At 39.8% G+C, this 14,229-nt stretch overlaps 1 protein-coding gene and 1 non-coding gene across 22 annotated transcripts in view; one reads left to right on the top strand and one right to left on the bottom strand.

Moving 5' to 3' along the window:
- Positions 1-279: 279 nt before the first annotated feature.
- On the bottom strand, positions 280-386 carry LOC123568576 (U6 spliceosomal RNA). Its single transcript, XR_006691939.1, has one exon. It is a non-coding gene; the product is annotated as a U6 spliceosomal RNA (small nuclear RNA).
- A 5,821-nt stretch (positions 387-6,207) lies between these two features.
- ARHGEF33 (Rho guanine nucleotide exchange factor 33) overlaps positions 6,208-14,229 on the top strand; it is an 85,449-nt gene continuing 77,427 nt past the window's right edge. For all 21 annotated transcript variants that reach the window (XM_074011939.1, XM_005576062.4, XM_065527647.2 and 18 more), the window contains exons 1-2: positions 6,208-6,319; positions 12,108-12,180. The gene's annotated coding sequence lies outside the window, so the exon portion shown is untranslated. The remainder of the gene's footprint in view (positions 6,320-12,107; positions 12,181-14,229) is intronic.

Raw genomic sequence — 14,229 nt, 5'->3', positions numbered from 1 at the left:
CTGGGTTCAAGTGATTCCTGTGCCTTGGCCGCCCAAGTAGCTGGGATTACAGGTGTGCTCCACCACCCCTGGCTAATTTTTTGGTATTTTCAGTAGAGATGGAGTTTCACCATGTTGGCCAGGCTGGTCTTGAACCCCTGGCCTGCCTGGCCTCCCAAAGTGCTGGGATTACAGACATGAGCCACTGTACCTGGCTTCAATTCTTTTGGATAAACACCCAGAAGTAGGATTGCTGACTCATACAATAGTTTTTTTTTGTTGTTATTTATTTATTATTATTTTACCGTGGACCACTTCACAAATTTGCGTGTCATCTTTGCACAGGGGCCATGTTAATCTTCTCTGTATCATTCCAATTTTAGTATATGTTCTGCCAAAGCAAGCACAATAGTTATATTTTTAATCTCTTGAGGAACCTCCATAGCATTTACCATAGCAGCTGCACCATTTTACATTCCCAGCAACAGTGGGCAAGTGTATGGTAATCCAGTTCTTCCTACTTTCTTTCTTTGCCCTCACTAAAAATCACAGAGTACTTTGACTACTCTGTGACCCGGCTGGCTACAGGTTTTTCTCAGCAGGCTTGAATGCAAACTGGGCCTTGAACATTCCCAGGCACTGAGAAAGGTATTTGGGTTGTTGCTCAAAACACTGAAACTGGCCCCCAGCCTTGAGCCAAATTTCTCAAACTGTCATAGAAACTCCAGACTCTGATCCCCTTGCTGCAGACATACCTGGGTATAACATTTCTTTTCTGTCTCAGCGATTGCTGCAGCACTCTGTACGGAAGTTTCCCTAATACATTCTTTGGACTGATCACCCTAGAGCTTAGAGTTTTTTTCTTTGGTATTCCAGCCAGCCCTATCTCAGGACAGTTGGAGACTCCCTTGTGGGAAATCCCCCTGCCACTGCTTTTGGGGTAATTCCAGCCAAGGATTTGAGAGTTTAGAGAGACAAAACAGCAAGGGTTCAATTTATCCACTTCCTTAGCATTTGTTTTTTGTTTTTGGTGATAGCCATGCTGTCTGGTATAAGGTGATATCTCATTGTGGTTTTGATTTCTATTTCTCTGATGATTAGTGACACTGAGCATTTTTCCAAATACCTATTGACCATTTATATGCCTTCTTTGGAAAAATGTCTATTCAGTTCCTAACCCATTTTTAAATCAGGTTATTAATTTTTTCTTACCATTGAGTTGTAAGAATTCCTTATATATTTTACAGATTAAATCCTGATCTGATATATGATTTGCAGATTTTTTTTTTTTTTTTTTTTTGAGACGGAGTCTCGCTCTGTCGCCCAGGCTGGAGTGCAGTGGCGCGATCTCGGCTCACTGCAAGCTCCGCCTCCCGGGTTCACGCCATTCTCCTGCCTCAGCCTCCCGAGTAGCTGGGACTACAGGCGCCCACAACCGCGCCCGGCTAATTTTTTGTATTTTTAGTAGAGACGGGGTTTCACCGTGGTCTCGATCTCCTGACCTTGTGATCCGCCCGCCTCGGCCTCCCAAAGTGCTGGGATTACAGGCGTGAGCCACCGCGCCCGGCCCAGATTTGCAGATATTTTCACCCATTCTGTAGGTTGTTACCTTTTCACTCTGTTGATTGTTTCCTTTGCTGTGCAGAAGATTTTGGTTTGATGTAGTCCCACTTGTTTACTTTTTGTTTTGTTGCCTGTGCTTTTGGTGTCATTATCCATGAAATCATTGTGAAGACCCATGTCATGAAGAGTTTCCCCTGTTTCCAACAACATTTGGAAAGGGTCATATACCATGACCAAGTGAGATTTATCCCTGGGATGCAAGGATAGTTCAACATACGAAAATCAACTAATGTGATATTCCACATTAACAGAATAAAGGATTAAAATCACATAATCAGCTCAACAGATGCAGAAAAAGCATTTGACAAAATTGAGCACCTGTTCATTATTTTAAAAAAACCTCTTAACAAATTAGGAATAGAAGGAAATTACCTAAGCATAACAGAGGTCATATATAAAAAGCCCGCAGCTAATATCATACTCAACAGTGAAAAATTGAAAAGCTTTTACTCTAAGATTAGGAACAAGGCAAGGATGCTAACTCTTGTTACTTCTATCTTTAAAAAAGTATACATTAAAGGAGACTATCAAGAAAATGAAAATACCATCCTCACAATGGGATAAAATACTTGCAAATCATATCTGATTGTCAGAAATTTGCTTAACATAGCCGCTGCCTCAGCATCCATTTTTAGGCCTGACATAAGTTGTCTGACGTCCAGTCATATCCCATTACTGTTGGCCTAGTTAAAACTTTCCTTCCCCTTGTAGTTGTTTGCAATACAGCCCACTTGTTCCTTACCCTGCTGACCCAAACCCAACACATCTCACAGGTGCTGACCATGATAAAACCTAAAGGTCAACATAAGTCATGCAAAAATAAGTTCCCTCTTTCCACATGTTTTCTTTAAACTAGCCAATCCACAACCCCAGAGGGAAAGCCTAGGGGATAACATCCATGGACCTTAATAAAGGCGTAGTCCTGTGGTCCTCTCTCTCACCCCCACCCCACTGGTTGAGCTCACTGCTACCTCCAGATTTCCAGAAACCATAGCAATAAAAATTATGACACTGATAAAAAGTCTAATTTCCAAAATTTATAAAGAACTTTTACAACCCAACAATAAAAAAAATTTAAAAAAAAAATCAATTTTTAAAATGGGCAAAGAAGCAGGGGGCAGTGGCTCACACCTGTAATCCCAGCACTTAGAGAGGCTGAGGCAGGTGGATCACCTGAGATCAGGAATTCAAGACCAGCCTGGCCAACATGGTGAAACCCCATCTCTATTAAAAATACAAAAAATAGCAGGGCGTGAAGGCGGGCACCTGTAATCCCAGCTGCTCGGGAGGCTGAGGCAGGAGAATCGCTTAAACATGGGAAGCAGAGGTTGCAGTGAGCTGAGATCACACCATTGCACTCCAGCCTGGGTGACAGAGCGAGACGCCCATCTCAAAAAAAAAAAAAAAGGGCAAAGAATTTGAATAGATGTTTCTCTGAAGAAGATATACAAATGGCCAATAAGTAAACAAAAAAATGCTTAATATACTTACTCTTAAGGGAAATGCACTTTAAACCCACAAACCCACCATGAGATACCACTTCACATCAACTGGGATAGCTATTTTTATTTTATTATTTTATTTTATTTTAAGTTCTGGGGTACATGTACAGGATGTATAGGTTTATTACATAGCTAAATGTGTGCCATGGTGATTTGCTGCACTTATCAACCCATCACCTAGGTATTAAGCCCAGCAAGCATTAGCTATTTTTCCTGATACTCTCCCTTCCCCTGCTCCGGCAACAGGCCCCAATGTGTGTTGTTCTCCTCCCTGTGTCCATGTGTTCTCATTGTTCAGCTCCCACTTTTAAGTGAGAACATGCATTGTTTGGTGGGATGGCTATATTAAAAAAATAATAAAAATTTAACAAAAAAAAACAGACAATACAAAGATTGGCAATGATGTGGGGAAATTGGAGCCCTCATGCATTTGCGGTGGGAATATAAAATGGTGCAGCTGCTGTGGAATACAGTTCCTCAAAATATTACAAGGTCAGGAGATCGAGACCATCCCAACATGGGCTAACATGGTGAAACCCCGTCTCCACTAAAAAATACAAAAAACTAGCTGGGCGAGGTGGCGGGCGCCTGTAGTCCCAGTTACTCGGGAGGCTGAGGCAGGAGAATGGCGTGAACCCGGGAGGCGGAGCTTGCAGTGAGCTGAGATCCGGCCACTGCACTCCAGCCTGGGCGACAGCGAGACTCCGTCTCAAAAAAAAAAAAAAAAAAATTACACATAGAGTTACTACATGACTCAGCAGTTCCTAGGTATGTACACAAGGAATCAACTTGTACACGAATGTTCATAGCAACATTATTCATTGCTATAGTCTGAATGTGTCCCTCCAAAATTCATGTTTAAACCTAATTTCCTCACGCCTGTAATCTCAGTACTTTGGGAGGCTAAGGTGGGTGCATCATTTGAGGTCAGGAGTTTGAGACCAGCCTGGTCAACCTGGTGAAACCTCTTCTCCACTAAAAATACAAAAATTAGCCAGGCATGGTGGTGTGCGCCTGCAATCCCAGCTACTCGGGAGGCTGAGGCACAATAATCGCTTGAAACTGGGAGGTAGAATCTGCAGTGAGCCAAGATGGTGCCACTGCACTCCAGCGGGGGCAACAGAGCGAGACTCTGTCTAAAAACAACAACAACAACAACAAAAACCTAATCTCTACTGTGGTAATATTGAGAGTTGAGGCCTTTAGGAGGTAATTAGGTTATAAGGACAGAGCCCTCATAGATGGGATTAATGCCCTTATAAAAGAGATGTGAAGGAGATTGCTTGCGGCTTCTGTCACAAGAGAATGCTGCAAGAAGGTGCCATCTTTGAAGAAGAGAGCAAGTCGTTACCAGACACTAAATCTGCTAGTGCCTTGATCTTGGACTTAACAGCCTCCAGAACTGTGAGCAATACATTTCTGTTGTTTACAAATTACCTTGTCTAAGGTATTTTCTCACAGCAGTTCAAATGGACTAAGACATTTATAATAGCCCCAACTGGAAACAATCCAAATGTCCATCAACTAATGAATGTATAAACAAAATGTCCACATAATGGAATATTATTCAACCATAAAAAATGAAGTACTGATACTACAACATGGATGAACTTCAAAAACATTGTACTGGCCAGACAGAGTGGCTCATCCTGTAATCCCAGCACTTTGGGATGCCAAGGTGTGTGGATCGCTTGAGTCCAGGAGTTTGAGACCAGCCTGGGCAACATGGCAAAATCCCATCTCTACAAAAAATACAAAAATTAGCCAGCTGTGGTGGCACATGCCTATAGTCCCAGCTCCTTGGGAGGACTGCTTAAGCCCAGGAGGCAGAGGTTGCAGTGAACCAAGATCGTGCCACTGCACTCTAGGCTGGGTGACAGAGCCAAACCTCATCTCAAAAACAACAAACAAACAAACAAACAAACAAACATTGTACTAAGTAAAAGGAGCCAGTCACAAAAGGCCACATATTGTATGATTCCATTTATGTGAAATGCTCTGAATAGGCAAATCCTTAGGGACAGAAAATAGATTAGTGGTTGCCAGGGGAGGAATGAATTGGGAGGCATGAGGTTTCTAGAATTAGACAGTGGTGATGGTTGCACAGTCTTGAAAATATACTAAAAACCACTGAATTGTTCACTTTACAGGGACAAATTTTATGTATGATATGTAAATTATGTCTCAATTTCTGAAAAAGTAGATCTGTGTGTTGTCATATATTCTATGTCCAGAAAATCTCTTTACTTTTTACATAAAATAATTTAAACATTTCCAGAGCAGTATATGTCAACTACATTTTAAAAATTACAATAAAGACCTGAATGTTTTTTGCTGAAACTCTATATTCTAAAACTGACAAAAATAATGTATGCAATAGATAACTTCTTTGTCATATTTCTCTATTCAAAATCTTCTGAATATTTGTGTTTCTCAATATATCATTGCCAAAAAATGTATATTTTTATTTTTGCTGTACTGGCACAAATTTGGGTTGCAATGTCTTCTAAAATGTTAAAATAAAAATGGCATGTTAGTTAGTTTCTCATAATAATACCTTTATGGTTAATTTCAAAACACCCTATTTGTAAGTTTTCAAAGATAGATTTTAAGAATTGGACATTTTTGCATATGTTGCTTAACATTAGCTGGCATGTCTTTAGAATTAAATATTATTATTGTATGGAAATTTATGAAGAGTTAAATACTGGACAAGTTAAGATAAGGTGAGAAGATGTTTTCAGGGACCAGGACATATAATTTAAATTCAAAAACTTCTGGAAAATATAGAAAAGTATCTGTTTTGCTGCAAACTAAATTTTCCCTAATTTTTTTCAATTTACTTAAGGCAGCAAGATATACATTTTACTCTTAAAATATTTAACTTGTATTGCTATATTAATAACTTTTCAATGTACAACTTTTCAATTTTCTAATACACCAAAGATATTCCTCCTAAATGGGTTTCTTCCTTTTACTCATTGAAACTAAATGCAGTTCAGTTATTTGATTAGTTGATGCTAGAATTTGACCTGGAGCTTATGTAATTAGAAGAGACACTAGTTTTCATCATTTAAAAGCCTGGTTAGCATACTACGGTCTCGTTTCAGGGGAAGTCAAACCTCTCTACTCCTTCTTTTTATAACCTTTAAGTTAATTCAGAACCCAGATAAGCCTTGATCTGAGGATGATATAACCACCGCAAGCAACATGGGGTAAGTATGCGCTTTTATATGCTTTAAGGGGCACTGAAAGGGGAAACAATTTTATAAGAGATGAAAACCCATCAATCCTTACCATATGGTGTACTAATTTAAATTCGATATATGCTAACATTTATTTAAGGTAGCCATTCAAAGAAATAACTTTTATTTAAAAGTTATAACAATTTGTAAAACCTTCATTTATTTCCTTGCTTAATTTTTATATTCTGTCTTAACTGCACTTTGCAGGTTATCAATAAACTGGAGACTGAAGTTGTTCTGCATATTAATAAATATAGTTGAAGCTGAGTTAAATTTTGAGAGCAGTCTTAAAGAAAGGATGCTAGGCAGCATAAATCTGACATGGACATGCCTCTTTGGGATTAAGAATAATTAAAGAATGAAAAAGATTAGGGATAGAAGGAGATTGGTTTATTCCTTTCTAACACAGAAAAGGAATAGAGGAATCTTCAGCATTCACTCCTCCATGTACAGAACAAAAAACACATCCTGATTGGAAATGTGTACTGATTAATTACATGGGGGCTTTATTGGAGAAACATAATTCTAAGCACTTCATGGGGCTTTGGCGTGTAATGAGAAGAACTGAGTTTCACTTAAACACTGTCTTTACTTAAGTGAGAGTAGCATTCTATTATAATTAGTATTGGAATTATGTGAGTTTTTATATGCTGAAATAGTATTCTGAATATGTAGAAATCTCTCTTTATATCACCCTTTTATATTTTTAATAGCCCCTTTTAATACAAAATCATATTGCTGTAAACGGGATAGCTATTTCATTGAAGGCTACTTCTGAAGGATTCAACATAATGATCAGAAATTTATACTAGATAAAAAAGTTTTTGATTAATATTTATTCTAAACATTTTTCACAAAATTAATTAATGTCTACATTTTTCATACCATGGGCTCTGAAAATGCAATCTAAACTCATTTGAAAACTTGGAGGCTTTTGAAAGAAGATGATCATACTATTGTGTTTTTTTTTATTTTCTTCTCTTTTTTTAGACAAGGTCTCACTTTGTCACCTGGGCTCAAGCGATCCTCCCACCTCAGCCCCCACAGGTAGCTGAGACCACAGGTGTACACCACCACACCTGGCTAATGTTTGTATTTTTTCTAGAGATGGGGTTTTGTCATGTTGCCCAGGTTGGTCTTGAACTCCTGATCTCAAGCAGTCCTCCCTCTTCAGCCTCCCAAAGTGCTGGGATTACAGGCGTGAGCCACCATGCCCGGCCTTATTGTTAACTTTTTCTTAATTCCCTTTATTTACCTTCCCTTTTCTCTGTGTATAAGGGTGTACTTCAACATAGCAGGCCAGTAATAAACTAAGCAGTGTGGATACAGAGATCAACTGATCTTCCTCCTTCCCTTCCTCTCTCCTTTCCTCCTTTCCTCCCTCCCTCTTCCTTCCTTTCTTTTTCTTTAATGACGGCATTTCCTAACCTTTTTGGTGTCAAGAATTGCTTTTAGAATCTTCAGAAACCAGTCCACCATTTCTGCAAAAAAAAAAAAAAAAAGGTATAATCACACAAAATTTTGCATACAATTTCAGGAGATTTACAGGTGACCTGAAATCCTGTTCTTGGGACCACAGGTTAAGATCCTTAGATTTTGATTTTAGGACTGGAGTATGATTTGTTCAATATTTCTCTTTGGATTTTTATAAATGTAAGAATCTTTAAGTTCATAATTCTTGCTAATCTTCTCAAGGACAGTGTGGAAGATTCCCCACCCCCCAACACGCAATTTACATGAGTGTGAAACATAGTTTAACCAACATGCATCGCATTACTGCTGCTGGGCCCCGAGGACTTGACTAATCACTTGTTCCTTTCGAGAGTGCCAGGAATCACCTTGGGAGTCACGGACGGAAAAAACACTCATTATGTTATTTGTAAAGCACTTTGAATGCCCCAAATAAGATGAACAAAACAAATCATAAATGCTAATATTACAGGAAGCACTCTTCTGATTGGTATGTTCGTGATTATTTTGTTGTCTGTTCGTGCCTTTATTGACAAAAAGACAGGGTAGTAAGTATTAACATCTGTTTGAGTCTTCCTAAAATAATCAGAAAAAGAGAAAGTGGCAGCTAATCGGATTCTCAAATGTATCCATTTGAAGAAATCTCTAGAATTTATTTCCTGAGAATGAGGGAGTAACTGTTGTGGATTTGTCTTTGGGGCCTACTTATCTCAAATGATTTGAGGATATAATTCCCTTATATGGGGCAATGCCAGCCCTTTCCACCTTTCCCCAGGCTATGTTGGCATGGTTTTAGCGAGTGATAAAGAAGCAAATACTGGAAAATTCTTACGCTCTCTAAAAAATCTCCTCCTCATAAATTTTCATTGGATTTCTTATGGAGTGTGTGAGTAGGTGGGGGTGGGTAGAGATGATGCCTAAAGGTGGTGAATAGATAACTGGGGAAAAACCTAACTGACATCTGCTAAGTACCGTAACACCTGGGCAAAGGATGAACAATGGGAAAGAAAGGATGGCTGTATTTCTTTTTTGAGATATTTTTTAATGTGCTTTCCCCATCTCGTAGCAGGGTTAGTCAGTGCACCCCCAACTGACATATGAGAAAAACAAAAGTTAAGGTTCTGCTAAAATTGTAGAACCAACAAGTTCATTATTATAGCATATTCAGCCTTCTTTTAGTCTTCCGGTTCAAATAAGTTTAGAGTAATTTTAAAAATTATCTTATGGACATATTTCCTCCTTCTGAATCTGAGAGTGACTATCCAACTCTTTTTCTTGGGTGAAGCATACATTTGGCTCATGGAGCAACTTTTGAAATGTTACTTCTATCTGTGCCCTCCTTTCCTTTCTAAGAGTCACTTCCCTAATTCAGGTCATCATCATCTTTTACTTGGGTTATTAAAGGTGCCTGCTCACTGGCCTCTCTGCAGCTGCTCTTTCCTCTACCGTGCCACAAAGTCATCTTCTTACCAGAGATATGTGATCTTGTTATACCACTGCTTAAACATTTTCAATGACTTATTCTCTCCACTGCAGAGCAAGCTCCAAAGAAGAGATTTAAGGCCCTCTATCTGCCCCCAATCTACCTGTCTAACGACACCTTTTACTCTACCTTCCTTGCTCCCTAGGGTTCCTAAGTCCACCTAGGCCTTGTGCTTTGTTCCTCTGGTAATCCTCTTTTTTTTTTTTTTTTTTTTTTTGAGACAGGGTCTCACCCTGTTGCCAGGCTGGAGTGCAGTGGCACAGTCTCGGCTCACTGCAACCTCTGCCTCCTGGGTTCAAGCAATTCTCCTGCCTCAGCCTCCTGAGAGCGGGGACCCGCCACCATGTTTTTGTATTTTTAGTAGAGACAGAGTTTCAGTATGTTGGCAAGGCTGGCCTCGAACTCCTGAGCTCAAGCGATCCACCTGCCTCAGCCTCCTAAAATGCTGGAATTACAGGTGTGAGCTACTGTGCCTGGCCCCTCTGGTGATCCCCTTTTGACCATTTCTACATATCGTGCAAAGCCTGGCTCAAATCCTGTCTTCTTAATGAAGCTTTCTCTAATCCCCACAAGGGAATACATCTTTTCTCTGAAAATTTTAGGCACTTTACACTTTTCTTTTTCATTTGTCACAATCCATGACATGTTACAGTTATTTGTGTGTCTCATCTTCCCTACTAGACTGGAAGCAGAAACAATGACATCCTTGCATTTCTCCCAACACCTGGTACAATGCCTTTTATATGGTATATGCTTATTAAATACTTGTTGAATGCATGTGAACTCTGTTTAAACCCCTAAAAACTTAATTTTAGGCAAACTTTCTTCTTTTTTTCCCGATCGAGTTGCCTCATTTTCCAGGTTTCTATCTGAGGAGCTCAAATGAGTGAGTAGTATCTAAAATGTAGGCAATTCAAGGGAGACAGGGCACAAACAAGGGCTGGAGTGAAGACTTCTGAGTCTGAAGACTGAAGACTTTGTTGTTAATTAGCAGAAAGCACACATAGGCTCCAAGGAAATATAAGAAAACTTTCCAGAATTAAAAGTCGTTCTTGCCAGGCTGATTCATATCTGTGATCCCAACACTTTAGGAGGCCGAGACACTGGGATCACTTGAGCCCAGAAATTTGAGACCAGCCTGGGCAACATGGCAAAACCCCATCTCTGTCAAAAACAAAAAAACAAAAACAAAAAATTAGCCAGGCATGGTGGCATGCACCTGTAGTTCCAGCTACTCAGAGGCTGAGGCAGGAGGATTGCTTGAGCCCGGGAGGTTGAGGCTGCAGTGAGCCACGATCACACCACTGCACTCCAGCCTGGGCTTCAGAGAGAAAACCTGCCTTTTATTCAAAAAAAATTTTTTTTGCTTTTGGGCTCTGGATAGCTTCCTAGAAGACCAGCATATCAGTAAGGGTTGGGTTAATCTGTATATGCCGGGGTTAGGGGGCGGGGGGCGGGGGGCGGGGGGAGAAGAATAGGGGCTTAAACAAGCTAGAAGTGTATTTCTCTCTTACATTAAAAACAAACAAACATACAAACAAACAACCCCACAAAGGTAGGCAGTCCAGTGCTGTTAGATGAGTTCCTTGGTGTGAGGCACCCAGGTTCCTCTCATCTGCTCTTCTGCCATCCTTAGTATATCAACTCTTGGTCCAAGAAGGTTGCTAGGTCTCCACCTATCTCACTGGTGTTCAGCCAGCAAGAATGAAGAATGGGGAAAAAAGGTGTGTTCTCCCTTTTAGGAAACTTCCCAGTGATCACTCAGTGTTTCTCCTTGTATTGCATGGGTAGAAATCTAGACTCATGGTTACACTAGCTGTGAGGAAGAGGGGGAATACAGTCTTTTAACTGGGTTTCCAAAAAAAAAAGAGAATGAATCCTGGGTGGCAACTAGCAGTGTCTGTCAGAGCCAGTATCCAGCCTTACATGGCCTCTTATATTCCTTTAGACAAAGTACAGCATTATGTACAAAAGTAATCTTTTAAGAAAAAAAAATCTGTTAAGTTAAAGGAAAAAAAGAGCAAGCCAAGCTGGGAATAAACAGATTCACCCAGGATAAAGGCCTCTTGATAAAATGACAAAAGGTGACCAAGTAAGGCTTTGCCCCTCCCCGCACTCTACATCCCAGTCTCCCTCCCTCCGGGCTTCAGGTCCCTGACTCTTCACATCCACGCTGTGAGGCGAGTATTACTATTACTAAGCCAATCATACAGGTCAGGAAACCGAAGTCCAGGAAGATTCGGTGAATTGGCCAAACTGCCTGTACTGCAGCAAAAATTATATAAATCACAGAATGTTTTCTAAATAGATTTGTTCTTAATTTTGAGTATAGATCACTTTGATTGGCCTCTAAAGAAAAACCTATTACAAACACATTTCACTTGTCACTTGAAGTAGGTGATTTAATGTGGAATATTAGAAAAGACTCTAGATTTGTGGCTTTCAATATTTTAAGGTCGCATCAACTGCTTTGAACTCTTCTGATTCAGCAATGCCCCCTCAGCCATGTTGGAGTTCTCCAGCTATGTTTTTAAATACATAGAAATTTATTTTTAATAGTCCCCCAAACATATGAATACTGACGTGATTGTACTTACTCAATACCAAGTGACTTAAAAATTAAAAGACTAAAAGAAACAAAGACTTTTACTTTTTTACTGTATATGTTTTTTATCTATTAGAAATTTATAACAACAGTGAATTGCATATATAATGAGAACTTTTAATTACAAATTATAGGAAAAAAATGATGGTATAAAATGCAAGGTAGCTATCATTATCAATGGCGTTTTGTTTTTTTTACAGAACTTCTAGAGAAAACAAGAAGAAGACTTCAAAAAACATGCTGTGATGTCTCCCGGTGGAGACAGGGCACGAGGTGAGTGAAAATTGCAAAGAACTGTTTTCTAATAAGAACACAGGCAAACTGAGAGCTTAGCTTAAACCAGTGATCATTCTTGAAGCAGAAGTATTATAAATTTCTTTGTAGAATTTTATAACCCTTCTTGGTTTGAGAACCGTCAAATAAACAAATTGTGAGATTACTTAATTAGCTAGCAGTAAGGGCAAATAGCCACCTTCTAAACCAGCTGCGTTGCATCAGACTTGATTGCATATATGAATGAATGCTTATAGCATTGAGACAAGAATGAACTGTTTTTGTTTGTTTGTTTGTTTTGTTTTGTTTATACAGAGTCTTGCTCTGTCACCCAGGAGTGCAGTGGTGTGATCTCAGCTCACTGCAACCTCTGCCTTCCAGGTTTAAGCAATCCTCCTGCCTCAGCCTCCCGAGTAGCTGGGATTACAGGCTCACGCCACCATGCCCAGCTAATTTTTGAAATTAGAGACAGGGTTTCACCACGTTGGCCGGGCTGGTCTTGAACTCCTGACCTCAAGTGATCCGCCTGCCTTGGCCTCCGAAAGTGCTGGGATTGCAGGTGTGAGCCACTGCACTCAGTCATACTATGTTTTAATTAAGTTCTATTTTGGACGTCTTTGATGATTGCGAAAAACAGATGACATTTACTTTCCATTGAAGTGATGTATTCTGAGTTCCTACTTCATGCTGGGCTTTGTCACTTAATAACCATGTGGGCTAGGTAACTATTATGCCCACTTGACAGTTGAGGGAGCATAGGCTTAGGAAGATTAAAACTTTCCCAAGTCATAAAACGAAGTAAGTAGCAGAGCTGGGATTGGAAGCTAGATGTCTGACACACTTAAGAAAAAAGTCTCATAATTTAAAACATTATTTTTAAATTTCAAAACCCAAAAGTGCTCATTGTAAAATAAAATACAAACGTGATCATGACAGAAGAGTTTAAGTAAGATTTAAAAGCCCGTCCTACCCCTAACCCCATTCCTCTTTCCAAGCATAACCACTGTTAGTAGTTTGGTATAAATACTTCCATATCTTTCTTTTTGCCTAGCGTAATTTTCTTTTTTTTCTTTTTTTGAGACTGATTCTCACTCTGTCACCTAGGCTGGAGTGCAGTGGCACAATCTTGGCTCACTGCAACCTCCATCTCCCGGATTCAAGTGATTCTTCTGCCTCAGCCTCCCGAGTAGCTGGGACTACAGGCACACACCACCACGCCCTGCTAATTTTTGTATTTTCAGTAGAGATGGGGTTTCATCATATTGGTCAGGCTGGTCTCGAACTCCTGACCTAGTGGTCCGTCCGCCTCAGCATCCCAAAGTGCTGGGATTACAGGCTTGAGCCACCACACCTGGCTCAACCCAGTGTACTTTTCATCGTACAGTTGGCAAGAGAAAGATATGGAAGGATTTTCACAGTATCACACTTGAATGTATGAAAAATATTCACACTTTTCACAGAATCACACTTTCTATCTACTTAAATCAAAAAACAGAGGAGGCTGAATTTACTATATATCTTTACTAGAATAAGCATCTACCTCTACACAATAACTGAAATGCTCATTCAGCTAACATTAGGCATCTATCTGCAGAGACACAAAGAACTCTAGAACTCACTCTCTGTTTCCCAGGGACTCACAATCTAGTGCAGTGGTTCTAAGTTTATTTTTGAGAGAGTAATTATAGACTCCTTTGAGAGACTGCTGTGAGCTCTGAACTCTTTCCCAAGAAGAAAATGAACCTGTACAATTTTGCCTATAATTTAGAGGATTCGTGGAAACCTTGAGGGTATGGACCCCTGATCTTGTAGAAGTGAGACTTTTAAATGTATAGTTGGATAGAAATACTATAATGGAAATGTAGACAAGATGCTATACCACAGCACAGAAAAACAGGGCTTAACTCTCCTGGGACATATCAAGAAGACAGGGAAGAATGACATTTGCACAAAATTTTGAAGGACATTAGGAGTTTGACAACTAGCCTTGTGCAGGGGAAGGATGTCCGCAGAGGGAACAGCCCCAGAAGCTAGAATCGATGGGGAACC

Source organism: Macaca fascicularis, chromosome 13 (genome assembly GCF_037993035.2).
Source record: "Macaca fascicularis isolate 582-1 chromosome 13, T2T-MFA8v1.1".
NCBI classification, from domain to species: Eukaryota; Metazoa; Chordata; class Mammalia; order Primates; family Cercopithecidae; genus Macaca; species Macaca fascicularis.
Note: the sequence above shows the minus strand (reverse complement) of the source record. Positions and strands in the feature narration are given on the sequence as shown.